This window comes from Oryzias latipes, chromosome 12, assembly GCF_053564925.1.
Source record: "Oryzias latipes strain Hd-rR chromosome 12, Olatipes_Hd-rR_3.1".
Lineage (NCBI taxonomy): Eukaryota > Metazoa > Chordata > Actinopteri > Beloniformes > Adrianichthyidae > Oryzias > Oryzias latipes.
In genome coordinates this window covers 10,290,905-10,312,079 of record NC_136248.1, presented here as the reverse complement: position 1 = coordinate 10,312,079, position 21,175 = coordinate 10,290,905, and the positions used below count along the sequence as shown (strand labels likewise).

At 40.1% G+C, this 21,175-nt stretch overlaps 1 protein-coding gene across 4 annotated transcripts in view; it reads right to left on the bottom strand.

Moving 5' to 3' along the window:
* Positions 1–1,598: 1,598 nt before the first annotated feature.
* Positions 1,599–21,175, bottom strand: part of LOC111946880 (uncharacterized) — a 43,768-nt gene continuing 24,191 nt past the window's right edge. For 2 of the 4 annotated variants that reach the window (XR_013659499.1, XR_013659501.1), the window contains 2 exons: positions 15,000–15,082; positions 14,252–14,904 (listed from right to left, as the gene is read on the bottom strand). The gene's annotated coding sequence lies outside the window, so the exon portion shown is untranslated. Of the gene's footprint in view, positions 2,450–2,553; positions 2,664–3,348; positions 3,431–3,599; positions 3,696–14,251; positions 14,905–14,999; positions 15,083–21,175 lie in introns of those variants that run through there. The other 2 variants (XR_013659498.1, XR_013659500.1) reach the window with 2 other exon arrangements.

The window sequence follows — 21,175 nt, the reverse complement described above, 5'->3', positions numbered from 1 at the left end:
TTCCAAGGCAGTGAAGTAATGTGGCTATCCGTCTGGCTTCCGGCCACGTATTACCCGAGGAATTTATCACAAGCAAGTAATTGTTGAACATATGCATCCACATGGTGTGCGGTAGCAGCGGTTCTCCGGTACACGGCAAAAACACTGGTGGTGGTGCACCTTTTAAAAGTGAATTTGGCAGAAAGTAGCACATGGACTGCAGCACAGCGCTCCACCTGAGGACACTGAGGATAATCCACTCCTGAACCAGGTTATCACAAAATCATATTGTGTAAAGTTTCATCTTGTTTGTGATCCTTATGAATGTAACTGTGTAAACACATTAAATAGACAAAAATGCTGCTCTTTTCTAAATTGATTAAACGAGGTGATGAACTCAGCAGCAGTGAGTGGACAGAGAATGGGAGCAGCACTGGTGAAGACTGATGAGATGCATGATGTACTGTATATCACAACCCACTAGTGCCGAAGCTGTAGGAGGAAAACCAGCAGCTTCACCTATCTGTTGAACAGCAGTTTGAAAGGAAGAACCGCTGAGATGCCACCAAAGCCATTTCTGCACAGGAAGTCCAGACGGATCATGAGGGACACTGACCAATGGTGGCAAATAAGCGTTAGCGCTCAAGAGCCAGACACAAATTTTGAGAATGCAACATTCATCTTTGACCACACAAAAACAACAACTGCTTTTCACAGTTGGACTGAAGCAATGCACACTTACTGCATTGAAATGGCAATTCTATTGACCTGTGTGCGTCTGTTTTTTAGTTAATTACAGTGGTTTATTTGTTCTGTTAGCATTAGAGTGAAGACACAGCTACAAGTGGGTTTTTTTAATCATCCGGTAGATGCTGGTTGTTGCCAATTTGTGAAAATCTTAAAACGATATCTATCTTATGTACTATTATCAAATTTATTATCTAAACTTTATTTGAGACATATTTTTCATAATTGGAGAAAAAACTCAGGTGTCGAGATAAGAAATCATTACAACAGGCATCTTTAAAAGCACCTCAGCTAAAAGAACTGCTTTCCTTTCATTTGTAATGGCCCACTCCCCCACTCCCACCAACCCATATAAAATGTTCTAGCTTTGCCATTGACTATCGCCTTTCCCAGGTTTGGCTGGTGTTGGTAGACGCTTTCGGCATTCTCACCCCACAGTTGTGGCTGTTTTGGTGTATGATTGAAGTGCGGCCTAAGGTATTGGAGGAGTGCGTGAAGGGTACATGTGTACCAGTTTCTCATGTATACATTTTCTCAGGTCCTCTAACATCGAAGCCCCTTTTTTTCGGGGTGGGGGGGGGCACTGCGTAGGCTTGGACACTTTACAACCAACATGTCCTCCAGGGACACCTTCATGGCTTGCTTCACAGCGAAGGGACCAGTGTCCTGGCAGACCACGGAGTAAGCGGTCCTGGCCAACAAAGGCTCTTTACATAGCCACCACATACCATTATTCATTATTCCTTTACTGAATATGTGAATAGACTATATATTCATGTCATGGTACCTCCATTAGTCCTCTCCTCCCCCCTCCCCTCTCTACTTCCTTTACAGATTGAACCCAGCTGTTGGCACTTACCTTATATCTTGTCCAGTATTCATCGCCAGTTCATTGCCTTCTATGGTGCAGTACCTGGTGATTTGTTATCTCGTATCCAAAAGGTAATCTTGTCTCGCAATTATTCTCGTAAGTTTTCGATCTGCCTACAGGACATCTACTCCTAAGGTGCCGACCTGGGTTCAATCACAAGCTCCACATCTTCAAGTCCTCCTTGCCTGTCTGAACCTCCAGCCAAGCCACGACTCCAGCCATCTCTCTTCCACTATCAAGCCACGACCATGTTCTACGCCCAGCCACGTTGCTCCCAGCCCCAAACTCCATTACTCGTCGTCTCATCAAAATCCCCGCTCATCACAGAAGAAAGACTCACCTTCATATCCACGCCTCGCAGTCCTCCTCTCTGGTGACGACTCATTGCTACCTCCACAGACTTTAATAAATCCTTTCTCGCCAAGCTCTGTGCGTGTCTTCCTGAGATCCAGCGTTTGGGTCTGTTCACGACTCAGCCGAACATGACAATTAGTTCAATGTCCTTTATGTGGTCTTCTATTCACACATATTATATTAGTCTTTTATAATCACACTCAGCAATATGTGTATTCAGTACAACACAACACCACAACATACATGGGTGAAGGAAACAATATTTTAACCAGAATCTGAAAGAAATTCTAAAAGTAACTGATGGAACCTGAATTTAAACATCTGAGGCAGACTGTCAATTAATGTAAAGAAACTACTGAAATAGCGTTCAGTGTCTGATGGCGAGTGGGGTGGCCGTGGGAGAGGCCCGGCCTGCAATGCACGGAGGATCTCCAGGTCTATCTCCGATGGCTCTTCATGGGCCCGTTTCAACTTTCGTTTGAAACCTATGGGACATGACTGTAGGATTATAATTAGCTGGGGTGGTCAGACATTACAAACGCAAGTAGCTATCATACAAACAATGTAGTCATTTTGTGTTATCTACAAATGCCTGCACATACCCATTGGTCCATCTGCAGCTGATGGTCCAGCTGCAGCGGATGGCCCGGTTTCAGCGGATGAGCCAGGAGGGATTGAGGAGCCAAGCGTGTCCTTGTCTTGCAATGCTCCACTAAAATCAAAGTTTGTTTGGTGAGGCTAGAAGCATGCAACATTTAATTTCATGTTGCTCAGCACATTATATTTCGGAACCACGTTGATTGTCTATACCAGCTGGCACTTCCGTCTTTTGAAGCGGGGGACCCGATACATCACAACTAAATCCAAGTACATAATGGTCACAGTGCTACATTGCAGCGATTTCTAGCGTGAAAAAGTTCAACCAGTTGAACTTTCAGTGCGCAATCAATTAATGCCCTATTTGTACGTAGACCGCACACAAAATCTTGCGTAGCGACGTGTGTTCTTGTGTGTTCCAGACGCGGAACCCCAAAATTCTGGTCTATGCGTGTTAGCACAGACTTTTTATTGAAAGTGGCCGGTTGAATGTGGGTCGATGCAGCATGTGTGGATGCACCTTAAGAGGTAAATGATAAGTTAAAGTGGTAACATTCATCCATTCATCCTTCTTCAGCCTGCTATATCCCTTATGAAGTCACAGGGCTGTCTGAGCCTATACCAGCTACTAGAGCCTGTACCAGCTACTATTAGGCCTTCACCTAATAGTGGCACACCCTCCACAGGTTGCCAGTCTGTGGCAGCTTAAAGTGGTAAGTTTATATTTTATACCACAAACTACCTAGATGTGCTTCAGTCAAGTATCTTTTTTCATGTATTAAAGTTTAACTTTATCTTACCTTGGGATATCTGACTTTCTTTTCAAAAATCAGGGCTGTTCCAGGCAAAAATCTGACTGTAGCCACAACAAAAGCATCAAAGCTGAAAGAAAAAAAAATTTCTTTAAGGAAAAACAAAATTCTTCAAAGCTGAAACCATATTTCTGCTGGCAGAGCGATTAGGATTCTGCTTTAAAAAGGGGCGATGAGAGAGTCTGATGTAAGCTTCAAGGGATAGAGAAGCCAATTGCTCACTGTAACCCCATTACTACCCTTGGCTGAGTGAAGATAGCAGCCTGCAGGACCTCCATCAACATTTGTGCTGACTTCCTTCACAGCCGGGAGGAATAAGCGCGAGGAGCACCCTCCTGTGGGACCAGAAAGCAGTACGCCTTTTCAGTGTGAGCCGCAGACATAGTGATTATGTAACATGGCCTGGGAAGTGTTTTCTAATTAAGTATCCCTCCGTTTGCTGTGAGACAGAAATAAAACTTAATCTCTGAAAGCAGCAGAGATGCCTGTGGAAAAAAAATCTGCAACGCTTCTTCTCTGTCTTCTTTATCATCTGTTTTTTTTTCATTAAAAAATACATGTTCAAGGAAAATAACTGAAATTATTTAAAAAATATATGTGATTGGTTAATGAAAACTCAATAAAATCAATAAAGTCAGATTAGTGGTTTGCCAAATTACTGTAGATGGAGAATATAGCTCCAACAACTGTGACGATTGACTGTTTTAATTACATTTCTATCTCTTAGTTATATGATAACTTAAATGATGAGAGGCAATAAAAATACATATAAAATAAATATATAAATATGACTCAGCTGTCTTTATTTTAATGTGAAGTCTGGAAGTAAGAAGAGTAGAGTGCAGCTGTGAATGCATCTGCTTCTCCCACCCATCCTCAGCATGGCGTTACAGGCAGCTGACGTTGAGGCTCTCAAAAGAGCAGTTTTGCTAACAGTGACCATTTCTGGTCTGGGAGTCAGAAATCTTGTAACAGATGTTTGAGATTTTTTTTTATGAAAAAAGAAATCTATATTTTAAATGAAGAAGTGCCAAGAACTGGTGGTGGACCAAAATGCAGGAGTCCATGGTGAAAGAAACAAAACATTTCATAAATAAACCAAAACATGAAATAAACTGAAACATGAGAAAACCACAGAGAAACACAAAGGTGACAGCAGAACAGAGCAGATGACCTGACAGGGTAAAATTGAAAACCAGACATTTAAATAGACTGAGGGCTATTTACCCTTGTGCTATCCCAGGCACTTTAACATTGGGAGTTGTGTCATCTAGACCAGTGTTTTTCAACCAGTGTGCCGCGGCACACTAGTGTGCCGTGGGAGATGGTCAAGTGTGCCGTGGGAAATCACCCTCATTAACTGATCTAAAAACATTTCCCATCTCCAGGATTTCAGCTCTCTGTTCATCCAAACAGGCCCTGATAAAACACTGAGGAGTTAGGAATATAAAAGATGTAAAATACATTTTCTTTGCGTTTATTTTATTTTATTAAAGACATTTTGATAAGAATGACTGTACAGTACCGCGATTCAGCTGCACCTTCGGCTGTATTTTGGAAAAGTCCCGCCCCTTTAACTGTCTCCACCAATCATTCTTGGGGAGCTTAATCACATGTCATCGGTCTGACCAATCAGAAGTGGTTAAAGTCTTCACTTCCTTGTCCCGATTTAGCTCGTAAAGTCGCTCAGTTCTAACAAAAATAGCAGCTAAAGCTCGTCTTTAGCGGTGTAGCTTTGCACAAAATCCGGTATCAGACCGTGGAAAAAGTGAACAAAACACTGAAGCTCCGAAAACCGATCTCCAGCCGTTTTATGCACTACATCTCCCATGATGCATTGGGTCATGAGATTGACAGCGCACAAGGAGATCTGTTGTTAAACGTCTTGAAACAACGAACACACATCAATCTGTTTTTAAATCTTCTAACTTAACTTATATTGCATTTTTTAGGAAAAAAAACAGCTGCAGTTTCCAGCTTTTTCTGACACAATTATCTCAAAAATGCATGTGAGATTGTGGAGGGACAGTAGATCAATACAGACCATGAGTTTCTCCTTTTTTTTTTTTTTTTTGGATGCTGGTGTGCCGCGGGATTTTTTTTAAGGTTAAAGTGTGCCGTGGCTCAGAAAAGGTTGAAAAACACTGATCTAGACCCACTACACAGTGCGCTGAACCTTATTTCTTCAATGATTTGTGAACCTCACTGGTGTCCATGGATTACATGAAATCTTTCCACCTTTATCCACCTTTGTCATGGTAGGGAGAACACCTCAACGTAAGGGTGAGGTCATCTGAGATAGCACAAGGGTTAAGTAAAATCAGGACATCTGGAATACCCCCCCTGGATCTGGGGGTATTCCTGAAGGCACGTTTAAACCACCCTGACTTTAACCCTGAACTCTGGCTGAAATCTGCCTGAACTTACTTACTCTGGGTATGTCGGTTCCAAAGACCGGATATGAGTTAGCGTAATTACGCCCGACTTGGTAACCCTGGGTTAATGCGTGTGCACGTCAAGTACGTAAAGACATTCTCAATGGATCGCTGATTTTCAGAGTCACCATGGAAACGCGTGGAGAAAAAAAGGGAGCACTATACTTCAGTTAGACGGAGTCAGAGATTTAAATGACGGCATATGAAGATCATTAACCCATCACAAAGGTAATACGGCTGCATCAGCAAAATAAAGAGTTTCTGAAAAAGAACAGACAAGTAAACGCAAGAGTTTCTATCTCATTTTATTTACATTGTGATGCATATATATATAACTTATCCAATTTTGCCAACTTAAATGAATTAATTCAGTTGGTAACAAATAATTGAGTTAAATTTATTCAACCTAATTTCTTACGTTTATAAAACTTAATTAGTGTTTATACAACTCAAATTTACATATTTATCTAACTAAATGTCATATTACTCCAATTCAATTAATCTTTTTTCCATCTTAATTTATTATAATTCTGGAACTGTCATATGTCTAAATTTGAGCCAGCAGATATACTTATTTTTATAACAACAGAAAAGAAGACACAATATTCACGGGAGGCAAATATTCATTTACCAACCTTCCAACGTTATCTTTACAAGAAAAGTATATAGGGGTGCTATATAAACTCATCATCCTCTCCTTCCCTCTCACTCATGGTGCAAAGACATAAGCACAGTAGGACAAAATAAATTGGCAAAACACAGTAAATCAGCAAAACAACTAAACATATTTGGTCAAAAGCTCACACTTAAACCCAAATTCGTCCAGACAGGCAATGGGAATGGTATCCCACAATCCCTTGCAGTGCCGATACAACGGCAGCACCAAAGTTACACCTACTTAATTGAATTAATTTGAATGAAAGTAAAATAACTGTCTGAAAACTACGTGTTATTTTTAAGCTGACATAACTAAAAAAATGATTTATCTTAACTGAAGCAAATAATTAAGTTAGATCAATTTAAAAAGTTTATCTTTCCAACAAACGTGGTCTTATCACCCTCTCACGGTGGAAAAAGTATTATCTGAGCTTCTTCATCCACTAAATCATCTTGAAATGGACACGCCATGCTGCTTCACCTCTCTGAAAACAAACTAACATTCAAAGGTGGGAGCTAGCACAACCTGCTTTCTGGAATACCCCCCTGGTGTGACAGACACAGAGCATCTCAACAACAACAACAAAAAACAAAACCACATAATCCTCACACAATTTATTTTTTTTAAAAGCCCAGTGAAGTGCATAAATAATTAACAGTTCACAATTTTTGGATTAAGGATGTTTTTTTTTTAACCCTTTGATGAAATCCACAAAAAGAAGGTAAATATCATTTATTTAGATAGTATCCATTATGATAGCTTTGGGGCTTTTGTAAGTTTGTATTCACAGCAATGTTAGCTTAACCCAGTGGTTCCCAAACTTTTTCTGCAGGGCCCCCCTTTCTGAAGATTAGAATATTTTCAAGCCCCCCTACACTGACACAAACATACAAATCCTTTGTTTCTTAATTCCACCACGCCCCCCCCTGCAATACCTCCGCGCCATTGCAGGAGGTTTTAAACCACTGGCTTTACCCTTGTGCTATCCTATGACCCCACCCTTACATTGACGTGCTATCCCTACCACAACAAAGGTGGATAAAAGTGAAGAGGATTTCATGTAATCCATGGACACCAATGTAGATCACAAATCATTGAAGAAAAAAGTTCAGCGCACTGTCTTGTGGGGTCTAGATGACCCAATTCCCAATGTTAAAGTGCCTAGGATAGCACAAGGGTCAAGATGCAAAACTGACACGAGTGTTCATCAAAAAGAAACCATATTTTTCCACTGTCTCAAATTTGATGCACAACTTTTGCTTCCTCTAAATGCAGCAATAAGTCATTTAAAGAAATGAATAACAATAGATGAGATATTTTCATTAGCTAAACCTTTTCCCACCAAAGGTGTTTTGTGAGATTTCATTGAAGCAGCCATTTGAAGTGACTTGACAAAAAAAATTATTCTGGGGATTTACTTATTCATTTTAACTGGGTTTTCATGTAAGTGATAGTCTTTAAAATTCTGTAGGTTATTGTTGATTGGCTGCCCCATTAAAAAGCCTGTCATTTCAAGGCTAATCAAACCTAAAAATGTGTGTTTTGTTGTTAGAATTATGAAGATAATTACAATAAATGCCATTTGTTATGGTTACTACGTTTTAAGAAGACACCAGTTTTCATTGTTGAACTGCGTTCACACTGAACACAAGTCCCGCAGCAGAAGCGGCTAGTTTCACTGTTTAGCCCTTGTGCTATCCTAGGCACTTTAACGTTGGCAGTTGGGTCATCTAGACCCCCTAGACCAGGGGTGGCGAACAAGTTTGACACCAAGAGCCGAATTTTTTCACTGTGAGAGTCAAAGAGCCACACCACACACTGACCTGCCAAGACGCACACACACACGCACACGCAATTACAGCCGTATTATTGTCCTTAACACACTCCTCTCCCTACAACAGAACAGCAGTATTGTACTTGTGTTTATTTCAAGGAAAGAGTCCACCTTCAATACACACACCAATGCAGCTTAGCCAGAGTTAACACAGAGACTACCCTAGAGGTCAGATACCCCCTCCACACACACAGGCACCTCTCTCTCATTTCATACACACTCTCTCTCTTCATCTCACTCTTTTCTCTGCCTCTCTCTGACACACAACTACTCAGTGACAGGCAGTAAGGTTGATGCTGGTGAGAATGTGACTCCTCTGAAGTCAGATTTATGATGATAAAACTGAATATTTCATTGTTTATCCAACAGACCTTTAACTGGTAATTCTTTGTGTCTCAACATTCCTCTTTCAATGATACTTACACCAAAAAAAATACACAAACATCTGGACAGAACATCCTTTTGGTGTCTGAGTCATTCATATTCACAATAAACACATTAAATACATTACATTTCAGTTGTGTGCAACTTAAATTAATTTTGACCTTCATAAGAATATCTTGCTTTTATATGTTTTTTAATTCAAAATTGTATGACTGACATTTGCATCAAAAGCAAATAACTTATTAAATATTAATACATTGTAATGAATCAGTTTATACTAAGGAGTAATATTCCAACAAGTGCTGAGTCATAATTTAACTGACTGCGTCATTCACGTCCTCCCCTTCCTGCTCACATTAGGAACCCGGTAACTTCGATACACACTCATTTGCCCAAACCGCATGCAACTCAATTCTGCTAACAGCTACCTGGCTCGTGGTTTTACACTGAAAATCCCCCCCTTCCCATGAGTCTCAGGGGCTGAAGGCGGGGCTAAGCCCCAGGCCAGTTGTAGCCTCTCTGATCGAGTAAGTTGCTCTGATCAGCTCCTTTAAGGCCCGTACACACCGGGACGAATGTTCGCCAGGCGTTATTCGCCAGCGTTTTTCGCCACGTTTTTTGTGTTCACACCCAGGCGATTTTCGCTGACGATGAGCCGAGCGAACATGCAATTTCATTCCCTGACATTAGATGGCGCTTAATGTAAACAGAAATACTCCTGTACACAAGGTGGCGCTGCGCAACTTTAGGCTTCTTAAAATCGCTTTTCACTCAGAAGAAGAGAGCAAGTATTTACGCGCTAGTCAGAATAATACAAAGAAAACATGAATATTTCAAGCACCAGTAGCTCCAACTGGTGCTTGGTTCGGGGATATTTTAGAATGTCCGTCATTGTTTCTTCGCGGCAGTGTAGACGCTACTTGACGTCTATCTTCTTCGCTGGTATGTGTGCTCAGCAAGGCAGTTTTGTGTTTGAGCGCCCCCAAGTTGTGTTTTACTGTAACTTCAGAAGCTCCAGACACGTGTGCAAAAGCGGCATTCTTATTGGTCGAATAGATTTCGACGCGACGCGTTGAAAAAAAAAAAAGAACCCAAGGCGGGTTTTTTTTTTTACGCTTTGACGCGTGGCGTTTTTTTGCGTCGGTGTGCACACTCTCATTGGTGCCCTTTGTTTAGTCACGAGGCGTTAAACGTTGGCGAAAATCGCCGGTGTGAACGGGCCTTTACGTGAGTGTCGGTCAGAACGGACCGATGTCTGTTCTCCAAATTATAACAGGGCCTTCTTTCAAAGAGATTTCTGCTCATTTATCTCCGGTTCTCTCGCTGCCTCATCAGTGACCAGCAGGGATCTCAGGGAGTCAGTCTCTGCATTAAAGGATCTATGAGAAAAGGGATCTGCGGTCGTTTCCGTCCAGTTGCGCAAGCAGCGTGACGTTCTGCGCTTTATTCATTTTGATTGCAGCTTTCTGCTGTGAGCTCCGCAAAGGAGAGTGGGATGATTGCCGTTTTGAATATGCACTTTGAAAAGCTTCAACTTGTTAATAAAGGAGACAATTTGTGTCAGATCAGGAAGTTTTTTGTTCTTTTCTGCCATGACCAATGTTACTGCTTCCAAAAGCTCATAATGATAAACATAGTGAGTTGCCATTCTGTCCAGTAAAAAGTAAGAATCTTCCCGTTCTTCCAGAAACATCCTGTGTTTATCTGTATACTTTACCATTTTGACCATGAGGGTAACGGTCTGCCGCACATAAATCTTTATCTATGTGTTCCGGCAGTGGGCGTAACCCGCGCAAATGATTGGCGGTCACGCATGTGTCGGGGGCAGAATCAAACACACACACTGCCAAATTACTTGTATTATTAATTATTTATTTTTAATACCCTCTGATGGTTTGAGTGTGGTTTAAGAGGGAAAAAATTATGAAATGAGGCACAGTATATGGAAAATACGATGAGACGCAAAGAGCCGCATGCTCATTGTCCAAGAGCCGCATGCGGCTCGAGAGCCGCGTGTTCGCCACCCCTGCCCTAGACAGTGCTCTGAACCTTTTTTCTTCAATGATTTGTTAACCTCACTGGTGTCCATGGATTACATGAAATCTTTCCACCTTTGTCCACCTTTGTCATGGAAGGGAGAACATGTCAATGCAAGGGTGGGGTCATCTAAGATAGCACAAGGGTTACTCAATGGTACAGATGGGATCTGAGGTCCTGTGTCGCAATTTGAACAGCGGAAGCAGTGCAAAAGTCTGGCAACCTGACTTAGGCAGCACGGCACAAACTTTGGCAATGCAGCCAGAGTTGTTCAAGTATCTGAATTTTGGCTAGGTTGCCACCAGATGCAGCTTTGGGCATGTGACGTTTTCAGTGAATCGATCAGCTGGTAGAATATACATCTAATGCAAGCGTTTTTGTACTGAACTTTCATCTATTTTGTAAAGCCGCTGGGGCCGCAGGGTTACCGAAGCCTACTATTGGGCGAAGGCGGTATACACCCTGGACAGGTCACAAGCCTGTCACGTCCATGGTGGCTCGCTGTCTGTTGGCCAACCAGCTGCCTGAGGGCTGGCGGAGCTTGCTCGCTTGCTACGCTGGAAGACAAGGAGCTGGGATGAGAAAGCAGCCTGCTCGGGCCTCCTGAGCTTTGCGATATTTTTCTTGTCTTTTTAGAGACAATAATAAAAAAGTCCCCCAGTTTGATTTTTTTTTAATGCAGGACAGTGAGTCTTCAAACTCAGAAACACAGTGGAAGTGGCTGTCATACAGACACAGCTCCAGGAGTGATTCTCCAGGAGAATCTTTGAATGATCATTTGAACTCAAACATGGAGACGTGATTACCGATGTTTTTGTAGAGCTCTTCATAATAAGTAAACCTGATCTCTCAAGGGGAGAGATTGGCAGTCTTCCATACATTGTAAACAGCATTAACACAGACACTGCTCCATGTAGCGATCAGGCTAAAAACAATAGCTGGAAGCTCCTCCCACAGGCGGCTGCTGTGTCAAGTTCAGGAAGCTTTGGACTGGTACTTCAGTCAACTTGTCTGTGATAGTTTTAAGGCAGCCTATGTCTGGTGTTGAAGTTATTGCAATTTCAAATTATAGTGTTGCCTCAAAAGCAGATGTGTCCTAATTTTCAGGACAACCGAGAGCGGGGGCACACATTTTCTGCAAGCTGCACTCACCCAGCTGGAGATGAAACAGAGCGGTCAAGTGAATCCAGGGGAATGACATTAACCTTTCCCACTTCCTTCAGTTAGATCCAAATGAATCATGATGAAAGTCAGATGAAGATCAGTCACGGACAGATCACCTTTTGTATCCTTATAATATATTGAATGAATAAAACAAAATTAAATAAAATGAATGTTGTTCTTGAAAGGTTACTATGCATTTTATGTGTCATCAGTGTCTTTTTCTTATTAAATTACCTCAAAATGATTGTAATCAAGTGCATTTGAACGTACTATGCATTGTCATGTTGGTTAATTTTAGTCTTCTAATCCGACACTTGCGTAGTAAATATTTTTATCTTTGTTACTTCTGCAGGTTTTATCAACCCCCGCACCCCCCCATCTGATGCACTATTTTACATTTACACTTGATGGCAGTCAAGTATCAGTCATAACACATATGGAGGCTTTATTTATTTTTTATAATTAACTTTCTACAAAGAATTTACACAAAATGAAAAACTATTTTCTTATCTCTTTAATCTTGAATATCCCATCCACATGGGACTGCAGCTCCCAGATGCATTTTAGTTTTTGGCTTTGTTTCAATCAGCCTGACAGAAAACTGAGTGCTTCTCTCACTTTGAATAGGAACACAGCACAGTGTGTGTTGTTGAACTGCAACATCTGAACTAAGCTGCATTTCTGGGTAGACCTGAGACATACATTTCACAGGATGCTCTTTATTGAGAATAAATAATCAAAAAAAAATTTTTTTTTAATTATTTATCTTTTCCCCCCAGATTTTTTTCTTTGTTCTGCAAAGCAGAATGCAGAAAAAGTATTTATTGCAGAAAAGAATTGTCCCATGTGGGCCAAATGATTGCAGGTAATTAACAGATTCTTGTTCACAGGAGCACCAGGATCAACACAGTGTCGCACACGTTATTGATCATTTTGACCCAAATGGCTACCACATCATGCATTACACTGACCTCCAGAGGACTAATAGAAGGAGCTTATTTCATATTAGAAATTCCACTGGGATTTTTGGCTGTAGCAATGTAACAGATTTAGGAATTACTGAAAACCCGGACTGTACATGCGCTGCAGCCGGGTTAATTTTTTACCTGAATATTCGCTTTTATACTTTTTGGAGTTGAGTTTTGATGAAAACTTTTTGTTGCACAGTCAAAATTCTTGTTTTTGGTTCATCAGAATTTGTATAAGTATACAGTGGGCAAAAAATAAGGTTGAGCGTGTCTATCTTTTAGCAAGATTTTTGTTTAATCCCATAATGTATACTATTATATTGCCCCCATCTGTATTTGGTGGATTATCTTGCAGGAGCTGAGGCGGTCATTGAGCCACATTCACCACTAGTACGTACTCCCCCAGGGTCAGCTTGTACTGGTAAACCCATGTAGTTGGCCCTCCCGTACACCACCCACACCCCATTATCAATGTGGATGGAATTGCAGTGGCTCGGGTAGACATGGAAATCCAAGCAGTCTCTGTCGCATTCATAGCGGTGACTCTGGAAATTCTTGTCCTCATTGAAGATAATCTGACAGCCTCTCTGGGGCTGTCTAGAGAGTTTTTATTTTTCTTACTTTGTTTATTATGTGCTAGAATGACCCCAATTGCAACACGTTATTGTTTGTTACTCTAGTGTCAATTGTCTGTAATTTTTGCATGGTAACCCTTGTGCTATCTTAGGCGCTGAACCTTTTTCTTAAATGATTTGTGATCTTCACTGGTGTCAATGGATTACATGTAATCCTCTTCACCTTTATCCACCTTTGTCATGGTAGGGATCACACGTCAGTAGCCGCGGTTACATGGGCAGAATATCTTGATCGGATCAATGGTCGGGTTAAAATTCACCTTGCACATGGGATCAGAAAACCTTTTTCCGATTAGAACAAACGTTCCCATGGCTCACACTTTCGGTCGGAATGAATCATTTGGGCATGCGCAGTAGTGTTGAAAAGGACTGAGCGACATTTATTTCTGCTTCCCCAAACTCGCTGCGTGAGCTGGCGGCTCTCCTGAGTCCTGCAGCTGCTAACCCAGAGCGGCGGGACGGCTCGCAGTCTGAATTCTCCCACACATAACAAAACAAAAAACGCACACTGAACAAGCATCCTCCCCCCCTCAGACACGAAGTTATTAATCCAGCTCCTCTGCTCACTCGGGTGCCAGTGGACCGAGTGAGCGTCGGGGGGCACGAAGCGCTCCTTCCCCGCATCTCCCTCGTGAGGGGTGAAAGAGAGGGGAGAGCAAGCGGGGCGAGAGCGGAGCGGCGCTTTATACACTGATGGTGGCTCTGCTCCTGAACACTAATCATCAGGAGAAATGTGGGGTTTAGTGTCTTGCCCAAGGACGACTCAACACATGGGAGGGCAGGCAAGGCAGGAAATGAACCTATGATCTCCCAGTGAGAGGTCAAACATTAACTCTGCACCACGCTTGCCCATTGACTGTTATACAGATTAAGAAAACTTGGAAAAAAATTTAAAGCAACAAGTTAAACCACAACACATTTCCCTACTCTTTCGCAAGAAGTTACTTTCATGATTTCAACTCAGTATAGCATTTTTAAAATCAACCAATTAGGGATTTAGTGTTTTTATGTGTTTTTATCTATTCCTTGTCTTAGATACATACGCTCACTCCCTTTATACATAAATGTCCTTGCGCTTGACATGAAAAAAAGACTTCCTTTTCAAAGAATGTTCAGAGGGTCCTTATGTTGGATCTGGAACTACACAGGTCACAATATTATGCAGGCTTAGCTGTTGCCTTTCAGACTGTAAAATTCAAACTCACTGCTTTGCCATTTACAAGAAATAACACCCTAACTTCTTGAATTTCTCAGAAGTGTGTTTTTGAACGTGAAAATTGCTGTATCTGATCAAAAATAACAATGGGGAAATACCCCTTAGAAAAAAAGAAACAAACACATTTTGGCATTAAGAACAAAAGTCAAAATGAAGCTGGGTGTGCCACAAACTTGCTTTTAAAACTGGATGTGTTTTTAAGGGGCCGGGAGTCTGCAGAAAAAGAAAAAGCTGAGGTATAGTTATGAAAAACTATGTCTGCTGAATTCTGTGTGGAATAAAATTATGACATGGAGGAAAATACTTACATTTTTATGATGATGTGCCACAGAGGCCATGTTATTTAGCTCAAACAGCTGGTCAGCAGCCAGGCACGTCAGGTTGCCCTGCTCTAAACAAAAAGAACGAATTGACAAATTGAGCAATCCAAATTACTAAAAGAAATTAGACTGTTTGACACATATTTGGTTAAGCACAGCAACTGTATCTCAAATACAAGTTGCTTTTATCCAAGCAAATTCATAGTGCTTTACTTTTGGTTTGTTGTATACTGTATATTTGTTCTTAAAGGGAACAGTAAAAATGTTCTGATTTACACAAGAAAATATTTTTAAGTATAAGAAAAACAAAAACAAAGAATGACTGTGCCTTAACTAATACAGTTCTAAAACTATGATTGAGGAAATAAAGTGTTTATTTCCAACATTGATAAATGTACGTGGGAATGTAAGTGTGCATGGGTGTGTGATTGTGGCCCTGCGACAGACTGGCGACCTGTCCAGAATGTTTCCCGCTTTCGCCCAAATGTGGCACCAGCAGCCCCGTGACCCAGAAAGGGAACAAACAGTTTAGAAGATGAATGAATGAATGATAAATGTAACTTCTCCAGTACTGTAGCCTACTTTTAAGCAGTTCAGGAGCCTGAGCGAGGCTTGAAGGGGTACTTGTAAAATAAGGGAAAAAAATAATAAAAACACCACTTCTCTCCAGAAACATCAAAGTGTGATGGGTAGGGCTGGATGACGCCAATAATTTCCAGAATCGATTCAATTCACCAGAGCTTGGATTGATTTGATTCACGATTTTTTGTCAATTCACTTAATTCAATTCAAATGATTCTGTTTTCAATTTGCATGGTTTACAAATTTAGACATTATGTGTATAGAAATACATTAATAATCTATATCTGTTTTGAATTGGATACAGTTTACATACTGGAAAATGTATTAGGTAATATATAAACCAGTGAGATTGTTAACACCACACAGTGTTACATGGTTTCTCAAATGGAGAATCTCCAACAAAAATGTGCAGATCATTAACATTGTAAAGGCTCTAGAATGGCTCATATACAATAATACTGCTCATATATAAATATATATTTTTAAAGGTGTCCTTAAAAGAGTTTAGAAAATTCATCTCTAAGTATATAAAGCTATTCATTTAGTCAGCCATGTATATGTTTAGGTCGACCTTCTAAAGGGAAATTCCAATATATGTTAGCATCAAGCAAGCGGACTTTGGTATTACTGCTATTGTTAAAATTACACTGTAGATGTAACATATATTCTATGAACCTTCAGATTGCTTATTGTAAACTGTCTAGCACATATGTGTCAAACTCAAGGCCTGCGGGCCAATTGTGGTCCGCCATGTCATTTTATATGGCCTGCGAGTGCATAAAAGTTTTTATTTCTTAGAATAAAAAATAAAAATTGGTGTATATTTATTCATATCTAGGGGGAATTAGACTTGAAATATTTGACTGGGCAACTAGACATTAGGACTTAAACACTGTCAATATAACCTAACCCGACAGAATCAAACTTTAAAGGATTGATGCTAGAGTAACAAACAAACAAACATATGTTTTCTATGCAACTGTAATTGTCACTTTAAAAAGTTATAGTAAATAAATAATGAGTTATTTAACATTAAGGAGTAGTTACATTTATTTTTTATTACATTTAGCTATATGTATAAGTTTTATCTAAACCTTCGAGGACAGCCGCTATGCTGATGTGGCCCTCGGTGAAAATGAGTTTGACACCCCTGCTCTAGCAGTTTTACAGTTGTACACCATGATTGTTTCAAAGCTTGATCTCGCCAAATCTCATAAAATCTCACCAGAGTAGCGTTAGGTCACTCACTCAGTGGATCACTCTCCACTTTAATGGATTGATTATTGATTTATTAAGCTTGGATCGATTCAGATCAATTCATCGATTTTATCAACCCAGTGATGGGGCAGAATGACAGGGTGAAGGAGGGCTAAGAAGCTCTATTCACATGGCAGTCTGCACTGCACTGCACTGCAACGCTGCAGCTCCATTTTTTCACACAGAGAAGTAAACACGTATTTCACTGCTCATCGCCACAGCGTTGGCCTTTTTTCAGAGCGTTGTACACGTCACTCTGACTCCATCATGTCACTGAGCTAGAATCTATTGCTGAGATGTTATGCAGAAGTTTGGCATACTTTGCCAACAAATTTTGACTGAGGCTACGTGCATGAGCCGCACTGCAGCTTCACTGCGTCACTCGTTCTTATCTGAACCCGCTACGATGCACTACGTTTTTATTTTCCCTGGGTTTCTCAGCAAAGCCCTATATGATTTCTGAAGAGCTATGCTTCATTACATATTTTAAGTATGTCCATTATCAGCATTTATAATCCAAATGGTGTATGGTTTGTTTCCAAAAAATCTCTGGTGTCATAAAACAAATGTCTTTCTATAATGGACAATTTGATTAAATGAATGTATCTACCAACATGCTAAGCAGTAAAACGTTTTTTGCTATTCTCTTCCCAGAAATATTTTGCTGCTCATATCAGATTTAATCAGTTTACTGATTTGTTTTATGACCAAAGGACTCCCAAGCCTTTTTTGCCAACTGAATTATAAGGAAAACAAATAGATTTTGTTGAGTAAAAATGTCGATGCAGCTGCAGATTAATATACATGTGTGTTATCTAAACTGCCTGAACCCTCACAGTCATCACAGGACTGCAAATGTTATACTATTAGGAAGGATGCTCCAGAGATGGAAGCAGCTGTGCCCAAATATGTTCCGGGCAGTAATGCAATCTGTTCAGCTAATACAAACAATGCTACGATTCTCATGTCAAAGTGAGTAACTCATGCTTTGCCTTGAAAAGATACAGTTGGAGTAAAGCTGGTTTCAGCCAGAATGACTGCTTTTGTGAATTAGCTACAGAAGCATGCAGACAGGCAGAGCTCTGCTAGAATTTCCTGCCTGCATTCGTCATTCCTTGTGATACTGCCTGATCTCGGCCATATTACATCAGAGCAAAAACACTTCAGATTATTTTGCAAACCTGATATTCAGGAAAGGATTAGAAAGTACCTCGGGTGCGATGGGACACCATATCTTGTCTCGTTTTCTTAGTTTAATATGTAAATAACATTTAAATTGATATTATCAAATGCAAATGTTATGATTAGATTAGCAATATCTGCATTTGCACTGTGTTAAATAAATGGGGAAAATGGTGAGTCTTTGACTAATATAGAGGTTTTTTCTGAAATATTAACCATATTTAAGCTTGTGGAATTAGTGGCTGGCCGCAGACAGAGGGCTGCCGCCAGCAGATACATTACAGCCAGCTCGGACCTACCAAATGTTATGATAATTTTCTTATATTCAAAAGAACAATTATAAAAAGATCCTCTACCTTGATTCTTGTTTTTATGTTTCCCCTCTTGAACTAATGTGGGTCACAGAGACACGGAAGTAGCAGCAGAATGATGTTTTTGCAGCGGGAAACTGAATGATCTGATAACCAATGGAGACATGATTACAGAGGCTTTTGAAGAACTTTTACTAATAAATAAATCCGATCTCTAAGCATCCTTTATTCCTTATTCATAGTTATGATTTAATGGAAACAGTGTAATTGTGAAATTCTGTTTTTTCAACAGTTCTAGAATTTTAATAGTTTTGCAGATTTGTGTAATGTAAACACAGACTGTATTCAGCTTTCCCTATACAGTCAATTATGTGGGTTCGGGGGAATTGTACAAGCCATTGAAAGAGGACCATTTGAAAATTTTAATCTGAAAATGGTAATTTAGCATTTGTTAATCTTTATTCTTATTTTTAGCGTTTTTCATTCCTGGTTCATCCATGTTTAGCCTGATAGACAGGAAAATCGTTGTGGTTTTTTAATGCTTTTAAAAGAATTGCAAAATAATAAAGAAAAGACTTTCACAGATGGCATGGATCAAGTCTGCTGCCATTGGTTAGCCTAAATCTGTAAAACAGCTCAGACGTCCGATGTCATACCTACATGCAGGCATCGGATTGGTCAGATGCCCGTTATTACACTTTGCTAAAAAAGTTTTTAAGTCCGGTCATAAGCTCTACGTACATATGTACAGCTAGAGCTGTGACGGTGTGCGATTTTGATGAAGTAGCAAAAGCCCCCCCCCCCCATCAAACATTAAACCCAAGAACGCACGCAGCTTGTAATGGTAATGAACACAATGGAAATTAATAATTAGAACGCAGTATATTTAATAACAAACAAACAATTAACAGTACAACGACTAATTAACTAACTATAAAACAGGTTGCTAATATTTACCTGTAAAGTGCAAAATAGAACAAGAAGTGAACAAGTGCAGCTGAAATGAGTCATGCTGCTGCTGCTTTTATTTGACCGTCTTCATGTTGCATGACAGGAACACCAACATGTTAACCTTGTCAGGTTTCAGCGAAGACCTCAATGGGTTAACGATGTTGCCAGCCGCACTGAAGACACGCTCCGATGGAGAGCTCGTAGTGCATACAGAAAAATATTTTCTTGCCACTTTTGACGGAAGAGGGAATTGAGCCTGATTATCCCGCCACCAGTCTCTTTTGTCTTGCTTAATTCACCTTATTGTTTGCCTGCGCCATATATGACATAACTTCCCAAATAGCCCATTTATTGATGGTCTGCTTTATAATCTGGTGTGCCTCATAGTTAGGAAAAAAAGACTGTAAACTTTCTCATGGGTGCTTTACTCAGATTACAGAATCAAATCTGAAAATCGTATCTCATATTCAATTTTTCATTGGCATAATGGCATTTGATAATTCCCTGCCTCCTTTTTTTCTTCCTCTGAATTTCATTGTGTCTGCATAATCAGCCAGAAGCAGAAATGATCTGCTAACATTTCTTTGCTCTATGAATATTTGATTGTCAAAGATGGGGTGGGGGGGGTTGGGGTGGCAAGGGTTTGGTTTTGATTTGTGATTAAACTATCAAGAAATCAATTTCATCTGCTTTGAATAATTCAAGGTTTAATGGAATGAGAAATGGCAAAATGAGCATGGGTTTATAAGATGGCCTAAGCATATGAATATGAATATGTGTGTGGTATGTGAAGAGGAAGAGCAATGCTTTGGAGAGATGTGCTTCCAGAATTTAGGACCACGATGAGAAAAAAATCCTGGAGGATATATTTACATACAGTATATGTATGTAAGTATTTTTTTTTCTGTTTCTCACTTAAAATATCCAGATTAATGTCAAAATGGCAAGAATAAAGTTCAAATGTTGAGATTAAAGTCGAGATCTTGAAAACAAAGTCAAAATTTAGTTTCGAGAAATAAATCGAAATGTTGCTCGAGAGAAGTCTGTAACCCTTGTGCTAACCTAGGCACTTTAACTTTGGGAGTTGGGGTCATCTAGACCCTACTAGACAGTGCGCTGAACCTTTTTTCTTCAATGATTTGTGATCTTCACTGGTGTCCATGGATTACATGAAATCCTCTCCACCTTTGTCATGGTATAACACATCAATGATGGGGTCAAAGGATAGCACAAGGGTTAAGAATAATTCAGTCTTAAGAAAACTGAATAGCTAGTGTTTTATATGTAAAAGAAGTAGCTCAGAGACACATTTGGGTGTAGAGGACGGTAACTTTATTTTCCCTTTCATTCACATACCCAGAAGTCCATTTGTTGCCTTACTTCATTAACATGTCATGCGCAGAACACCAATGCGGAAGGTAAAAAATTTTGAAAATGCTAAAAAGTGCGCCCTCTCAGACGGTAGCGTCACACAGACGTAATAAATCATAAATCAAATAAATGAGCTTCCAAACAAAGTAACGTTACCTTCATTTGCTCATGTCAGTTCAAACAGACGCAGCACTTCTGTTCCTTGGCAAGTCACAAATAAATAGATCTGCAATGTTGTACTGCAGATCTATCCAAACAGAATTTAAAAAAAAGGTAGATCGGATTCATATTCTGGCATAATAGTGAAAAAATTAAAGGAACTGCGCGTTAAAAGCTGAGATGCTTCTTGCTAAGCTCGAGCCTTCAACTTGAACTCTGGTGGAATACGTCAACATGCTTTGTAGTTCTTTAAAAAAAACTTACAAAACATAACTCCAGGAAGTCAACTTTATGTAGTTATCCTTGAATTTCAATCATCCGCTTCTTCTTTTTTTAGGGTTTCTCTTTTTC